This window comes from Equus caballus, chromosome 5 (assembly GCF_041296265.1).
Source record: "Equus caballus isolate H_3958 breed thoroughbred chromosome 5, TB-T2T, whole genome shotgun sequence".
NCBI classification, from domain to species: domain Eukaryota; kingdom Metazoa; phylum Chordata; class Mammalia; order Perissodactyla; family Equidae; genus Equus; species Equus caballus.
The window spans coordinates 12759330-12776514 of NC_091688.1; the positions used below are offsets into that span (position 1 = coordinate 12759330).

Here is a 17185-nt window from a genome sequence, read left to right on the forward strand (position 1 = left end):
CTGGTTGTGACATTGTCCTGTAGTTTTGGAAGATTTCGCCATTGAGGAAAACTGTGTAAACGGTACAGTAGATCTCTGTATTACTTCTTACAAGCACATTCTTACATTTATTCCTAAATTAAAAAGTTATTTTTTTAGAAAAGCGTATGGACAGCATGGGCTTGAGACCCGAATTCTTTAACTTTTATCCATTGACCTTAGGCAAGTCACTTCACCTTCCTGGGCTCCCGTTTACACACTTGTGGAGCAGAATGGCAAAAGCTAGCCTCAGGTTCACTAGATCTTGATGTTACACATAAATATAGAAAGTGAAAGTTGGATGAAGGAAGTGTGCCCACCGTGGTTATAAATATTACCAGCCTTGCCTACTTTACAGGGCTGTTTTGAAAATCATACGAGATAGAATATGTGGACACTACAAAGCATCATACCAATATTCATTATTGTTACGTTCTTTTTAGGCAAAAAAATGGGGAAGGCATTCTGGACACATCCTGAAGGGCATAAAAGTCAATCAAATAATTGGGTTAAACTGCGTTGCATTATCCTGTGGGAACAATAACACCTGCTACAGCTTTACTGCCCCTTGTCTCTGCCCTTGTACCTCCTGCTACTGCTACTCCCACCTCCAGCTTCCTGAGGCTGGGCAGAGACGCTGTAGACCAAGGCTGCAAGGTCTGGGAGTCTTCCACATCCACACAGTAGGGAGCGGGCCCGGTGCTGTACACGACAACCAGCAATCTCCCAAAAGCTTGTGTCAGCACCCACTCTTAAGATACCATCCACTTCACTTTGTTCAAGAAAAAATCAAAATAATATTTTATGTATTGGGATGAGAGAGGTGGGAATAATGGAGTCAGAACTAGGAATCTCAAGTCATTCAATGACCACCAGCAACCCATGTGATGAGCCCTGGGACATCCAAGAAAGCATTCTATTCAAGGTAGACCACAAAGCCAGAAAGAAAGGGAGAGAGAGAAATAAAGGGAGAAAGGAAAAGGCAAAGGTAACTTAGCACCGCAGTCTGGGAGAATTACAGGCTCCTTCTGGGACCTGGCATGCGGGGAAAAGGACAAAAGGATAGTCCAACTCCACCAGACAAGAAGTTACTCTGCCATCTGTCATAAAAACACGGTCGTCACCGCGTAGAGGTACATTTATAACCCCTTAATTTCAGAGAAAGCTGCAGCAGAAGACAGCAAGTCCACTCTGTCAAAGAGAGGGAGAATGGAGGGTTTTGTTTCATTTTCTCGAGGGCGCCTGAAGTAAAAGGAGGAAGAGAAAAGAGGCCTGGGGACGCTGAAGAGACAGAAATGACAGAAAAGACCACTGACCTCCACTGAAGAAGAAGTGATGTTTTCCTGAGCCCGGGGCCCTAATACCTCTAGACAATGAAGGGCAGGGCTTCATGCAACAAGAAAAGAACTGGGACAAGCTGGTAGATAATTGGGCGCAAAGCAAATCCCTTTACCTCAATTGGTTGTGGACATTAATTATTCAAATAATTTCCACAGTTCCTCACTTACTAGCACAAGTAATGATGTGGCCAATCTTGCAGGTTTTCAGAACTTTTAGAATTTTGTAGAAGCACCTTACAAAAAGGAAATATAATAGTTTTTTCTAAGGAAAAGTTAGGATTTGTCAGCAAATGGCATTATTTAGCAAATGGCCCATTCCAGGATACAAGAGAGTATTCCAAACATCTTGAAAAGAGACAACACAATTCACAAAAAAAAACAAATTTACTTCCAAGCGGAAGATTGTTGTTTCTCGTTTTCCCCAACTTTATTGAGATATAATTGAAATATAACATTGTATAAGTTTAAGGTGTACGATGTGATGATTTGGCATACTTATCTGTTGTGAAATGATGACCACAATAGAGTTAGTTAACACATCCATCATCTCACATAACTATCATTTCTTTTTTGTGGTGAGGACATTTCAGATCTATTCTCTTAGCAAATTTCAAGTATATAATACAGTCTTGTTAACTATAGTCACCATGCTGTACATTAGATCTCCAAAACTTACTTATAACTGGAAGTTTGTATCCTTTGACCAACATCTCCCCATTCGCCCCACTCCCGGTCCCTGGCAACCACCATTCTACTCTCTATTTCTATGAGTTTGGCTTTTTTGCATGGAAAATTGTTCTTAACTAAGTTTAATTCCATTCCAATTCACATACTGTTAGCACTACCCTAGAAGTATAAAAGAGAGGAAAAAACAATATCTAAAACTGTGTCTAAATGCAACAAGTTTATAATCAAGAACAAACCAAAGAGCCCTATATATAGTGTATAGATAATAACTAACCTATAGATTTCAATTTATTAAAGATGGCTCAGAGATTACATATACATATTTCCACAGAATATTTGAAAATGGGATTTTACACTTGGTTTCAAATCTATTCATTCAATAAATTTACCTGAAACCCTGCAATAGGGTCAGCAGTGTGCTGGGCACAGAGTTGCAAAGATGACTATGACACACAATCAAATATGGGCGAGAGATGGGTACTTATAACTACAAAACAGTGACCTCTTTTGGGATGATGGTAAGAACAAGACAGAGTTACTGAAAAAAGGGGATGATTAAATTGTCTGGCTGATGGAGAAGGTGCAATGGAAAGAGGGAATGGTGGCGGAAGCACGGGGTGGGGGAGGCAGTCAGAAAGAGTCAATGGTCACTGTTTAGTCATGACATAAAACTGGATTAAAATGAGAGGAGGAATTGTACAGGCTGGAGCAAGGTGAGTGATTGGTTCTTGCTGAACAAATTCCTAAATAATGATTATCCTTATTTCCCTAGTATTCCCTGGCTGTACTTGATTTATTTCCCAAAACATAGGAGCAGCATTAGACTGGCTTCTTCCCTGGGACTTGCTTTACTGAGCCTGATGATACTTGTGGATGAATTTTTCACTGCAATTTTCCCCCTCTAACTTTTCCCAACATAGTATTTATCTGAGAGTAATTGCAAGAAAAGATGTAACCATCTTGACTCAGGCCATGATACTCCTGATTTCCTGGTCTTTTATCTCTTTCCTAAACTTTGGTACTGACCACAAATACCAGTGACTCTGAAGCAACATATACAGAGATGGTTGTTGGACATGCTCTTCCTGAAAGATCTAAACTCTGCTTCCTATTTCTGGCCTGAAATGTGATTCTAGCTCTGTTTACTTCCTCTGTGGTACTTCCCAAGACAACTGCGACAGGATACCAAAGTTTGATTTTCGAGCAAACTGCATCCGACCATCTACAAGGGGGATTTCATATTAGCAACAAGGGGAATCTTTCCATAGCTGGAAGCCCATTTAGTTAGAGTGAGGCAAGGGTAAAATCAGAGCCACTGGTTGAAAGTCCCACGCCTTCCATTGTCTCCTGTATTCACAGTTTCTGTTATGCACTTGGATACATGCCTGTGCACAGATGAACAATTGTATTCTGCATTTTGCTTTCTGCTTTGTTTGTGGAGACCTGGAGAGATTTGCGGACACTGGGATAAATTATGTGAGGTGATGTGACTATTCTTTACCGTTCCGGCTGATGAGAGCTGGAAGCCTATGGACATGTAGAGAAATTATATTCAGAAAATGAGCAGTGGTGGTGGATCATGTGATGAACTCTGGGAACAGAAATAAATTATGGTCGGAGACAGCTTGGACATTCGTTATTACTGATGGAGCTGGGCCCTCATTTGGATTGGGATAGTGTTGTGATGTGTGTACCTCAGGCAGAAAATTCCTCACCCCTTTGTTACAAAATGAACTCAGGAGCCGAAGGTAAGGTACGAGCCACTGATCATCCTAAATTTGAGAGAAGCTATTTTCCTTGCTTTTGTTTCCATATGTACGATACATTGGAGAAGGGTCCTGAAAATTAACCCCTTCATCAATACATTAAGCCATAGGAAACTCTGCTTCAGACTGGGGTACATGAACTTGAAAGTCCTTCTTCTAAATTCACAAAGCCAGTTAGACATAAAATTTCTCAAGGGAAATTTGAAGGGCTTTTATTTTAAGGAACATAATAGGAACAATGGATCTTATTTTTCACTGGATAAAGCCAATAAAAATGGAGCATTTCATTTGGGGCCACTGTAGATGCATAATGAGCCAATTAGAAGATGCCCTGTCTTGATTACATGATGAAAGCCTGGGTAATCCTCTGGTGTTGACTTGTCATGAATTGTGGCTTCCATCTTAGAATAAGCTACTTAAAATAACAAAAACGGAAAGTTTACGTTTGCTGGCAAAGAACAGCACCCCTTTTTCCTTCCTTTCCTGATAACAACTGTCTCAGGGCATAGCATATTTTATTACCATCAAAATTTGGATCTCATTTCTGGCCTCATGCCAATTAGGCCTGGTTACATCCCAGTGCATTTGGGGGAATGTGTCAAGTGGCAGGTGTAATCACTTGCACCTTTATGCATCTGAGTTTTGGTGGGGAGGGATCCCCAGTGTCAACCCTCCGGATCCTTGGCCCAGGGCTGCAGCATGGCGGGATGTGACCTAGCTCTGGATGTGCATCTCATCTTTATGTTAGGAGATTCCAAAAAGCTAATTCTGGTTCAAGAACTCGGCTTTAGGGAACCAGTTGATTTTGTTTTCTGCTGTTCTGCCAAAGCTGCCATCCTGAGTCTCCCATGATATTTTAAAGCAGTGCATATTGGTCAACAGAAGGACCACTGTCAGCACCCAACTGCTGTCCCTAGTCGAGAAAACAGGACGCTTTCTGACTGCGGAGTCTGTGCAGCTTGGGAAGCTGGCCTGACTGCTTCTACTAGAGACCTCAGCTCTTCCAACTCAAAAGTGTACCTTGGGAGTCAAAAAGAACACTAACTATGCAAATCCTCTGCTAGGGCTGAGTAAGTGACAGCCCTCACAAAGAAAAAGATGATATGGGCCTTGTACAGAAAACCTCACTCTGAGCTGGCCTGCTGACCCAGGCATATTGGGGTGTGTCTTCTCTAGAAGCATCTCCCCCTGGCTTATCTGGGAGCACGGAGGACCTGGGATGCCTGGGGCTGGCTTATTAGTCAGCTCTACTGTGACTTCATGGAGATCACTGGTAACTGATACTCAAGTGTCCAGGTGGTACCCACAGGGACTTTGGCCTCTGTAGCCAAGGACTCAACTGATTGGTAGGATTCACTACCTAAGCTTATGTCAACGGGCTTAGGGAGCTGCTAAAATGACAGGGAACATGCACAACAGAGTAGGGAAGAGCTCTAGGGCCAGGTGCACAGGATTGGGTTCTGACTACAGCATTGACCATCTGGGTAACCTAATATCTGGGTAAAATAATATCTGGTCCTAAACAAGCTCCAAATATTGCTAGTGGCATTATTATTAGGAAAGTACTAATAGGAAACAAACTGTTTTTGCTTGGCCATATCTTTGCCAACAAGCATGTAATCTACTAAACTGGGGGAAGCAGGAGCTCAAAGGAACCAAACAAAGCACATAAAATATGACCTTTGAAGAATTACTACTCTGTCCTAGGCTTCCCAAACCTTCCCCTTACTCTCTTTCCAAAAACCTAAAGATTAGGGTCCTCTCAAGACCTGCCATGAGCCACCCAGGACACCACAAGCGTTGCTCTTCTCCAGTACTGACTTCGAGGTAGAAAGTGGTCTCTTCCCACCTCCTTCTAAAACATGGTGCAAAGTAAGCTTTGTGCCCTTTCCTTTAATCAGTTCTTCTGCTGTCTCCATAGGAAAGCAGTCATTGAATCATAAATTATAAACCTGGGGAATGGTACTCAAAGACCAAACATCTCCAATCCTGTTCTCTTTTCTCAAGACATTACCCTCAGTCTCCTGTCTTTTTATAGGTCCTCTAGGGCCTTTGCTACTGAAACTGTGGTCCATAGACCAGGAACACCAGCATCATCCGAGAGCTTGTTAAAATTTCAGAAGCTCAAACATTCTGAACAAAAATCTTCATTTTAATAATATCCTGCAGAGATCTGTATGCACATTAAAATTCAAGGAGCACTGTTATAGGTCCCCTTCTCTCGCAGAGTGAAGACAGGATAACAGTGTTAAATATTGATAAAGATGATAATAATAAAACAAGAATGGCATTATTACTTCTACTAACAATAATGATGATAGGGTTTATTGAGAGTGTACTGCTTGAAAGGACCATGCTAAGGGCTTTCCATTCATTAGCTGCTTTAACTATGCCCATTCTAGTATCCCTCTGTCTCAATGAATTTCAGGATCTCTCATCCCGGGACAGCCCTCATTCCATGCTTCACATGGGAAGAGTTACCTTGGGGCGTAAACTCACAGGAAGTCCAGGACTCAGAGAAACCAGAAGCCTAGCAGGGCACAATGTCCACACAAACAGTAATGAGGACTGCTGCTGGAGCTGCCACAGTGGGCCAGACAGTCAGCCAAAAGGAGAGTCACAGAAATCATAATCGAGGGACCAGGGCAGGAAGGAGAATAGAGGAGGCTAGGCACCGGGAACTAGGAAAGGACTGCTGGCGAGGCAACCTGGTCCAGGTCCACTGCCATTACCATCCCTCACCCTCCTGAGTCCATCCAGAGAGAGCTCAGCCTTTGACCTGCAGGTAAAGGTAATAACATCTAGAAACACACGCACACACCGACCTCATTGAAAGTGTGTAGGCAGAGCTGAGGGAGAGCAGGAAACAAACAGCTCACTGTGGCTGCAATGGGACTAGAATCCAGGTCTTTGAACTGCAAGTCCACGCCTCTCCACTCCACTCTGACACCTTCTTATCTGTGTTTATACATTCAGCTGCCCCTCAACTTATAAGGACAAAAACTCCAGAATTGGCAGGATGCTGCAGGAGATTGTGGTTTGGCAAATGGCTGGGCCACAAACAAATGAAGCCAAGCTTGTGTGTTCAAGCCCCATATGGGTCACGTCCCATGTGGTGTCCATGGCCACAGACACACGCCCTAGAGCTGATTCACTGTCCTGCAACCAAGTTGCAATTCTTCCCACTCAAAAAGAATTGAGTGGGAAAGTGGCCACTCACGAGCACAAATGCTCCCTAATGCTGCATAGGTCCTGCTCCTGAGAGTCAGTAGTATTGACCTCATGCATGAAAGGCCACAGAACTAAACCATGCTCTCCCTGAAGTCAGAGAATAAATATTCTTCAATCTAAGCAGGACCCAGTACAGCGACTAAACACGTCATGGGAAAGGAGTGCCCGATCATTAAAGAAGAGAAAGAGTCATTTCTAGACTAAGCTGGTGAAAGGGTTAACTTTGCAATTCCTCAACCTAAGTCTCTTTTCACTCAGGCTTGTCCCACTGTTCAAATAAAGAAAAATGAAGGCCAAATAGATAGGACATTATCTCTCCCTTCTAGATCTTGGAAGCTTTTTTCCTATTGCTGTTTCAGCTCTAGTCCAACTGACATGAGTATGTTGTTTATGTGTCTTAACCCCTCCTGTACTGTAAGCTCCTCACAGGGAGGGACAAGCTGGCTCCTCCTTATAGCTCACCATGCACTGGACGATGGTGAGAACAAAACAAGGACGCAGCAAGTAACTGTTTAACTGAAACTGACTTTGAATCCTGAGCCCTCTGACCAGCTTGAACCTAGAGGGCAGCTATAATAAACTCCACTCTAGGCTACAAGTCTTCTCAAGATGTTGTCTTCCTAGATCACTGATCTCTGCTCGTGGATACAAATGGGTTTCAGCAGCTCCTAATATCAGAACTGATGCCGAGAGCCGAAGCCGACGCTCATTTGGGCTGTCAATTACTATCTCATATGCTTAACCTAAACAATGTATTGATCCTGATTGCCTGGAAATGCACTTGAAAAGGGCTAGGTGACATTTCCAAGGAGAGACAAGATACTTTCAAATCAATTAGAAGCATCAGAGGATTCTGTGCGTGGGGGAGGAACTCACCTCAGAGAAGCAGCCCCTGGAAATGTGAATTGAATCAAGCCCCCTCTTGTACACCAAATCCTCCAATAAACTTGGACATCTAAGAGATATAGTTGCTTGCCCCATCACATGTGCCACAGTTAAGGTGCCACGGCTTTTTGCACTAGACATATAAAACACAAAGTGGTTCTGATTGTCAGAAGGACAAATGCAGAGAATACTGACTGACTTAGAATGCCACACTAAGTACCTAAAATCTTAGGTTGGAACATGGTTGCTTTGACTTTATAAATAAAACATAATCCCTTCCATTTGCAAAGCACTCTCTACTTTTCAGATAATTTTAACCTCTCATTTAATCCCAACGGTACCCACCCTACCCGGTAAGAGAGAGTGGGTATCATAATTATGCTCAGACGCAAGATGAGGATATTGGAGTCTAAAGAGATATATTGATATAGTAGGTAGCATCTGACTTTCAACTAGAATCAGATTATGCCAGGGATCTTCCCATTAAACCTCACAGGCTTTAACCCTGAATTTAAAAAAAAAAAAAAAAAGGCCTTAGGAAAGGCAAGATACTCCAGGGAATTTCAGTTCTGTGTATGAGGGTTTAAAGAAGCGATTGGGAGCGTTCATTCCTTGGATCTGCCTGTAGCTTAAACACCAGATTTACAGTCAGGCAGACAGAGTCCTGAGAAAGCGGGAGAGCTCCCAGGAGCATAGATTCCCAAAGACAAGTCAAACACTTGGGGACAGATTCCAGATTTACCAGCCTGAAGCTTACGCAATTTGGAAATTCCTCTTTTAGAAAAGAGTACAAAATGGCAAATTCAAAAGTAAGTGTAAAAGCGAATATTCGTTTAGAATGAGAAAACAAATCACAATAAATTACACATTTTAAAAAGTTTACAAACATCAAAAATTTTTTTAGTTTTTTAAAATAATCTAATACTGTTATTAATTACCTGACACACCTCTACATTGTTTCTTTTTTCATATATTATTAAAGGTATAATCACCTCTTCATATATCAGTTGTAACAATTTCTGTAGAAAGAACAAAAAGATACTTCAGTCTTTTCTCTGCATTAGCAACGAGCATTCATTTTCTATTATTAATTTAGAGAAGTTGCTTTCCACTTCACAACTTCTAATTAGAAATGTTTATGTCGATCTTTAGGATTTCTGACAATTTGGGGAAAACTTCTGTCACGTTTCTTTTATATATGAGCTGTAAGATTTAAAAGAATTTTCCATAGGCTAGCTTTGAACTCTGCACATTTCACACCTTGTTTCTGCTCTCCTAACCACATACATCCAGGACCACATCTTCACATCATGACATGACTTCCAGCCCCACAACTTTGGAGGCTGGTGAGTTGGCACAGTAGGTGGCAGAAATATTCCCGGAAGGCATTCCTATACTGGGACAGCTGGTAATAACTTAACAATGAATGGAAATAACAGTGATCTATATTTACATATCCACTAAAACCAAAGTATATGTCTCACCTCAGCTTCTCCTTAGTTGGATTCCCAAAAGCCCATGGACATCCCAACACCGCCGTGCCCAAGCGGAAGTGAGACAGAGGGGAAGTTTGAATTGAAAGAGGCAGTGACCTTAACAAATTGTTAAAAAATGTCTACCCAAAATGTATAATCACGTGAATGAATGTGGGTCTCTCCCAGGGCCTTGGAAGTGGCCTGTACTAGTGAGGAACTCTGCAGATGTCCCATTTGCCCATTGGTGGGTTTGCCCATCAGTAAAATACGTTACCAATCATTCTTACTCTAAGAGGAAATAGGATGGACCTGGATTAGAGACAGATCCATGGGAACTAAACATGGGTTCTTGGATCCTGATCCAGAATGGCTGGCATCTGCCACACCCATTCTCAGCTCAAGATGCGGGATATCAATTGAATGCTGTGTGGGTACAGAAAGCACTTTGAGCTTCTTGGAGAAAGAACAAACAAACACAAGTCAAACAGAAAAAACATACAAAAGGATGGTTTTGTAGACTCCCTGGGGTCTGCTCAGAAACCTGCTTCATTCTGGCACTGAAAGTCTGGTCAATGAATCCCACCGCACCCTGGCATCCTGGCTTCCAGGTCCCTCCAGCGCCCAGGCCTTAATGCAGATCTGGATAATGGCTCTCTCCTCCCTCCAACCGGGCCAGGCAGGCTCATCTCGCTTACTCCAACAAATCTCCTCCAGCCCCAGGAACTGCTGCCACTCACTGCTTCTTTAAGGGTCTTAACAAAACTCTCCTAATCCTCCTGGCATGGGGTCCAGCAGCAGCAGGGCAGGTTTTATGGCGCGTGTAATCACAGGATTTTGTGCTCCAGCTTCCTTAGCATGACGTGCGCTCCCCCGCCCCGCACACTGCCCCGCTCACTGCAGTGTCGTCTGGAGCACTGCTCTCCCTCTGCTGCCCCCACCACTGCCTTTCTTCGAGGACTGAGTTTTGTGTTACGCTGTGCAGGGTGGGGAAGCGGGAGGGGAGGGGAAAGGGAACAGAAACAGGAAGGGAAGGCAGATGTAGAAAAAAGACAGAGGCAGAGAGACAGAAAAGAGAAGAAAAAGTTAGAGAAAACTATATCAAGTCCCTAAGGAAATCAGATGGAGATGTTCTTTCAACTCAGCCAAAGGAAAGAGCGAGCTTGTGTTTTTAAGCCCGCAGGCTGTTGGCAAGGAAAGTAAACCTCGTAACAGACCCTGAATTTGATGGCAGCAAAGAGGAACGGATGGAAAAGTGAGGACAGGTGAGTGGGGGGAGTTGGGGAGATGAGGGGATTTTCCCTCAAGGATCCTAGGAGAAGGGTCCTCGGAACGCAGAGCTTTGCTTTCCTCAGCAGTACTCGGCACTGACAGACATCAGTCATGGATTTTTCCACAAAGGTTGTGGATCAATGAATTACACCAGCGTTTACACTAATGTAGAGATTAAAAGGGTGTATTCTGGGCTTGGGGAGGTCACATGGGAACTTCATGGCATGTCTGACCCAATAGTTATTACTGTCACCATTATCACCATCAACACCACCACTTTCATCGTTATTGATCTTTTAGTTGGGGGAATCCTTCAAGAATAGGTTCCTGTACTTCCAACTTCCCTTCCCACCCTAAGTCTTCTGCATGAACAGACCCCAGGGCATAGCAGCAATAATATCTTGCCCACGTAGCTCTCTCCTCTCTCGGCTCTCCTCTTCAAAGTGCTTCCATGTATGCAACCGTGTGGATTCTGGAGTGAAGCCAAATATCATACAGTTGTGGGCAGGAAAAAGAAGAAGAAGACAAAGAGGGAAAGACCAAGGAAAAAGAAACAAAATTTAAACTCGGAATTGCCTGAAAAACAGAGCACTGTTTGTCTAGGTACTCAGAAACCATATGCAGATCACATGCAAATGAACCCATGGTCCTCTTAACTAATTTGATGCACCTGGATGTGGCTCTAAGGAAAAGCCTAATGCAGACACCTGCTGTGAACACTGAAGGAATAGGCCCCTTGGTGGTATTTCACCCCTTCTGTCTCTGCTACCAATTCTAACTAGGGGAAGTAATGAGCTGGTGCAAAACAATAACTAAGAGTCAAAAAAAAAAAAAATAGTAACCATGGAATTTCATTCAAGCTGTCGTGATTTTGTGCTGAAAAATTACCAGGAGGCATCGACCTACCCATCAAACCTCAAAATGCAAAACACACTACACATCCTATGACAAGGGACTTAGGGCAAACTAGTCAGAGGTACCAGTGTTTCCAGGCTCTATCTTTTGCGATGGGAGTGGGAGGGGCCCAGTTTCTGCTGCCTGGGATAGGAGAAGGGAGTGTCAGCCTTCATCTCCCAGTTAGCTCCCAGCAGTCAGCAGGGAGCCAGGGGAGACAGTTGGACCAAGCTGGCTTCTTGTTTGGAACTTTCTCTGATCTTAGACTGAGCGACAGGTCTGTGATGCTCGGCACTGCAATCAAAGAAAGCAAATTATGCTTCCTCCTTCATCTGTCTGCCCCGCGCTGGAGGGGCTGCTATCGGGGTCTGTTGCACTGACTTCCCAGCTGGGCTCTTTCCTTGAAGTCTCCCACCTACCTGGCTCCTGCAGAGAAGTTGGTCTATTAGGCATAGGACAATTCAGGGCAAGACACTCTCAAATTTCCCCAAGACTCAAGTGGGAACAGGGATGAGAAGGAGGAAAATATGTACAATAGGGGGGACAACTGATAGGTAGCTGAAAGAGCCCTTTGTAATATAATCCATTTACCCATACAGCAAACATGACTTCCTATATGTGTGGAATATGTAGGGATGGCACCATTTCCCAGAAGGCAAAATGGGGAAACATGTTTCAGTGTGCCCAGTCATGAGCGCACTATCCTCAAGTCCCCAGATGGCAGTCTTAAGGGGATCTAGCCTTAGAGGATTCATGGGCTTCACTTCTCTATTTCAATCTGTGTCAGAGTTCTGTCAAAGTAGCAGAACCACTAGGAGAGTTGATAGACAGATATATAGACACATAGGTAAGCAGGCTGACAGATGGATGGATGGACAGACAGATCTATTCCAGGGATTTGACTTTATGCAATTGTGAAACCTGGTTGAACAGGTTTCTTCTGTGCATCTGTAGCTGATGTTGGAGCTTGGAGACCACAGAGCAGGCAGCTGGGAAGGTGGGGGAAAGTAAAAACAAGCAGGAACCCACAAGCCCATAAGGATGGACTGAAATGCATGTCAGTTCTGGCCTCTGGCCTCTGGCCTCGGTGATGTGGCTGTCTTGAAGCCAGGCTCCTTTGTCTTGGAGCCAAACACAGGCATCTCACCTAAGAGTCAGAGAAACTGGAAGACCCAGAAGACGGTAGAATCAGCAGGCCCAGTTGCTGCTTCATGCTGACAAGGTGAATCAGCAGATCGGGGACAAAGTACGTGAACTACAAAATGGCTGCTGCTTCACTTTCGTCCTCCAGTTCTCACACAAGAATCTCTTTTGTGGCTCACCCTAACAAGAAACGTACAGGAAAGGGAATTCTGGGAAAGGAAGTTCAGCCTACCCAAGTCCGTATGTTACAAAGCCTTCACACTATCTAAAGCCTCTCTCTGCAGCAATGGATTGGGCCCTGGGCTCAGCCATCTCTAGCAGGCTGAGTGTCAGAGCATCATAAACAGGAGCTCTAGGCTTGCAGCACTGGCCCTTGATAGGGCTGGAGGAAGGACACAGAAGCACATCTGAGTGAAGGAATTTGCAGAGTCATCCTAATGTGCCAAAGGCCAGTGATAGAGAGGGAGGCCTGGCCTGACAGCCTCCACTCTTCTTCCCCAGGCCTAGGGCACTTGAACCAGTGAAGTGACCACACACTGCCATCTTTCCAACCTCACTGGCAGATGTTGCTGTCTCCTCCCAGGCTGGGGACTGGTTCAATTCATTGTTCAGCTCTGACTACTGTAGAAGGGGACTTCAGTGCTGCTGAGGGAAGCAGACAGGAAAGCTCTCTTCATCCTCAATTTCCACTTTGATAATGGGTTTCATTGCAGGGACTTGCAACTAGCTGGGTTCTACCAGTGCTGCTGTGCAAACGAAGGAAAATTGCCTGGGGTTGGGTAGAAAGAAGTCAAATGTTATGGCCCCACGTTGGCATGCCCAGAGATTATTAAACTCCTCATTAACTGAATCGGGGCTTTGCCAGGGGCCCAGGCAGGTGGTCTGGGACTATGAGCACACGCAGGACTCACACAGGATGAGCGCATCCAAAAGGTGACGGCGATGCTTGGGGTGGGGAAGGGTGGCTAAGTCCTGACATTCCTCTCAGTGAGGCAGGCTGCAGAAATGCCTCCTTTCCCTGAGAGCCCCACGGGAACATCAGCAATTCAGTCCCAAAGAGGTCTGTTTCAGCACAACAGACACGCGCCCCAGTGCCGATGCTCAATCTAACTTACCAGATGGCATTGAAAAGTCACAGCTTCCGTTTTTCTTATCCTGACAAGGTTTTAGAAGGGTAGAAATGAAACACTTCTTCCAAGTGAAATAGTGTCTGTTCTGCCACTGAGGAGGCTTCATTCCAATACCAGAATGCGGAGGCCTGCATATGCGTGTGTGCACGTGTCTGTGAGCCTGCGTGAACAGGAGGCTGGCACAGGGATGGGAGGCAGTGTGACTCCTAAAACTCTGTACTCCTCTCGTGTCCTTGCAAGCTCGAATGCTGAAAAGTGAATAACTTGGGTCATAGAACAGGCACAAAGCACAGTCACAACACTCATCAGGTAAAAGCAAATTAAGCGTAAAAGTACTTAACTCGAAATCAGTCTTCACAGCCTAGAATATCAACAGCGTCATCTTAATCAAGGGCATCAAGAAAGTCAAACAGCCAGGACAGAGATAGCCCTAGGTTGGAGCTCTGTTCTCACTGATGTGGTGCCTTGTATTAGCAAGCCTAGCCACACTCTTGTAAATTATGGGTTGCCCTGCCAAACACTCCAGGGAAGCTGGTCAAGATCATCAGGGACGCCAGGGCAAAGAGTAAGCTGAGACTCAGAGAGGTGAAGAAAATGGTGAACTGTGGCAGAGGAGGCAGCGAGAGGTTCAGAAGGTGGCACTGGCTTTCCCAATGCTGCTACTTCCAGGCAATGACCAGAGGAGATCCTGAGCCTCAGTTTCCTCACCTGTATTATCAAGGTAACCACTTGTATCACAGAGATTTTTCCCAAATAAATAAGAGATGACATGTATACCAGACAAAGAAAAAATAAAGCTGATATTTGAGACTTTTCACACAGTAATAATTGTTAGTATTTATTATATTCATTGGCTGCTTGATCCTGTAAATGCTCTATTTTATCCACGAGGAAATTGAATCTGAAAAGGTTAAGCATCTTGTCCAGTCACAGACAATAAAGAAAATGGCTAAGATTTCATCTCAGGCTGTTAACTTCAACGTCCACCTGTTCATCTTCATTCCATTCTGCCTGCTTTCAATGCCATGATTGGCCTCAGTCAGCCAAAAGCAGGCACTTGCCCAATCACACTGCTGGGCTCAGGTTTTCACCGATCTGGGACTCTACAGAAAGGTCAGTAGACTGAGTTTAATATTCACATCACTGTTGCAGAGGCTGCATCTTTGTTGCAGCTCACTTGAGCCTGGATCTCAAAACTTTGGCCTGCTCCCACCTGCTCCTCAACCTTCAATTCGGGACCCTATATGCACCTCTTGGAAGAACAATTTCTTAATTCTTTTCTTGGCTGTCTGGGACCCTACTAGACCTTCTTACAGGGACAGTCTCTAGTAACAGTGGCCCCATAACTCTTTGTAAGACTTAGCCTTGCCTCTTAGCACAGCTAGCATCCTGTTTCTTCCAACATCAGATGAATGCATTCTGGGTCCTACGTTCTTCACATCTCGCCCAGCAAAATCATTAGAGGCTTTGCGCCTAGGTGCAAGAAATATTCCTTCTTCTTGATAATCCATGTGAATCAGTGGATAAGGTATCCAACAAGGACCAAGCTCCAGCCACTGTGAGGAAAGCTGATGCCGGCATTGATCAGTACAGGAGGAGGATATAGCCAAATTTTGGCATCATTAAACCAGTCAGCCAGCTGCAAGACATTACCAGCTGCCGTGTTAATCATTAATGAGGCAGACAGTGCCTGTTGCCTGCGTAGTGAACCAAACATTATGACTTGGGTTTTCATTTCATTTAAAATTAACTCACTGAATGAAGGATCAGCCTCCAGCTTGTGAGAGACAGAGCTGTTGGCACAAGGAGGGGACTGGCGGGCCAGAAGCACAAAAGAAACAGAAAGTCCCTCACTTATATGATCCAACTGTTTACATGTAGGCCGTGTCTTTTAATTCAATTCGATCTCAGCTCCTCAAAGCTGCCACTCAAAATATTTCTGTTCCCAAGCCGAGCCTCCACGTGTCACAGCTCCTTCCTGTTGTGGCATGTGCTGACGCTTCTCCAAATTACTTTTACTATGTCTTAAAATATAGGCAAAGTGGAACTGCAGTCCTACGCTTTATTTTTGGATTGTATTTTCTTTTTCAAGAAAAGCCAACACAATTTTTTAAACTTGTTATTGTGTTTAAAAGTTCACAAAGGTAGAGAGAGTAATATAAAGAACCCCTATGAATCCACCATTCTCCTTCAATAATCAACTGGCGAAAATCATTTTTACCAATCTTGTTTCATCTATCTCCCCAAAATTTGTTGTTTTTGTTTTTCCCACAATATTTTAAAATAAAACCGTGACGTGTCATTCCACCCAAAAATTCTTTTCTATGGATTTCTAAGAACATTACCTATCAATCAATGCGTATTAAACCATTATGTCATTATTAAACATAACAAAAATTAACAAGTGTTTATGATTACCATCAAATAGTGAGAACATATTCAAATTTCCCTTCCTGTCTCAAAGATGTCAGTTTACAATTGGTTGTTCTATTCAGGATCTAAACAGGTCCACACGTTGCATTTTGTTGTCAGGTTTTATTTTATAACACTCCTCCCTTCCTTTCCTCACAATCATCCTTTTTTCCAGCACAGTTAGTAAAACTGGGTTATTTGTTCTCTGAAATATCCTATATTCTGAATTTGGCTGATTGCTTCTTCATGGTGCTATTGAACTTGTTCTTCTATCCTCTGTATTTCCTGTAAACTGGAGGTTAAAGCAGGAGATTTGATTAAATTCAAGTTCAGGTTTTTTTTTTTTAAGTAAAATCATTAGTAGATGGTACCTTATACTTCTTATTGCCCCATATCATAAGGCACATGATGTTTGGAGTCCCATTTTTAGTGATGCTAAGATTGATCAATGAAATCAATGAATCCCTCCACTATAACACTTTTCATTAATCTTTCACCTAAAAATTGTGTATCACTTGGTCAATTGATGATCCATTGTCTCGTTAGGGGTTGCTCACAAAATTTCCATTCCATTATTACACTTACATCTGTTAACTAGAATTCTGTAAAGAAGCGCCTCTCCTTATTAGTCATTGATTTCCCTGAATATGGTTCCTACAGGAAAGGCAAGATAAATGCTTAATTCTTTCCCGTTATTTACCAGTCTTCAGCGCAGTGAGTTGTGCCTTAGAAAGGCCCAATGGTGACAATTTCTTTTTTTAGTATCAGTTTGGAGTCATAGGTTTTTATATTTTACATATAAAATAACTAAATGTAGTTTTCCTTTTTAATGATCAACTTGTCCCAATGTAAGCCAGTTGGGAGTCCTTTCAGGTTGGCTTCATTGTTCTTTTAACATGACCATAGTTTTTTAAAAATATGTCTTATTGTGGTAA

At 43.5% G+C, this 17185-nt stretch overlaps 1 long non-coding RNA gene across 1 annotated transcript in view; it reads right to left on the reverse strand.

Moving 5' to 3' along the window:
• The window catches only part of LOC138924013 (uncharacterized), a 134857-nt gene extending 125390 nt beyond the window's left edge, over nt 1-9467 (reverse strand). The window contains exons 1-2 of the long non-coding RNA XR_011438468.1: nt 9412-9467; nt 8866-8946 (exon numbers count right to left, since the gene is read on the reverse strand). This is a non-coding gene — a long non-coding RNA (uncharacterized lncRNA). The remainder of the gene's footprint in view (nt 1-8865; nt 8947-9411) is intronic.
• Between the last annotated feature and the right edge of the window lie 7718 nt (nt 9468-17185).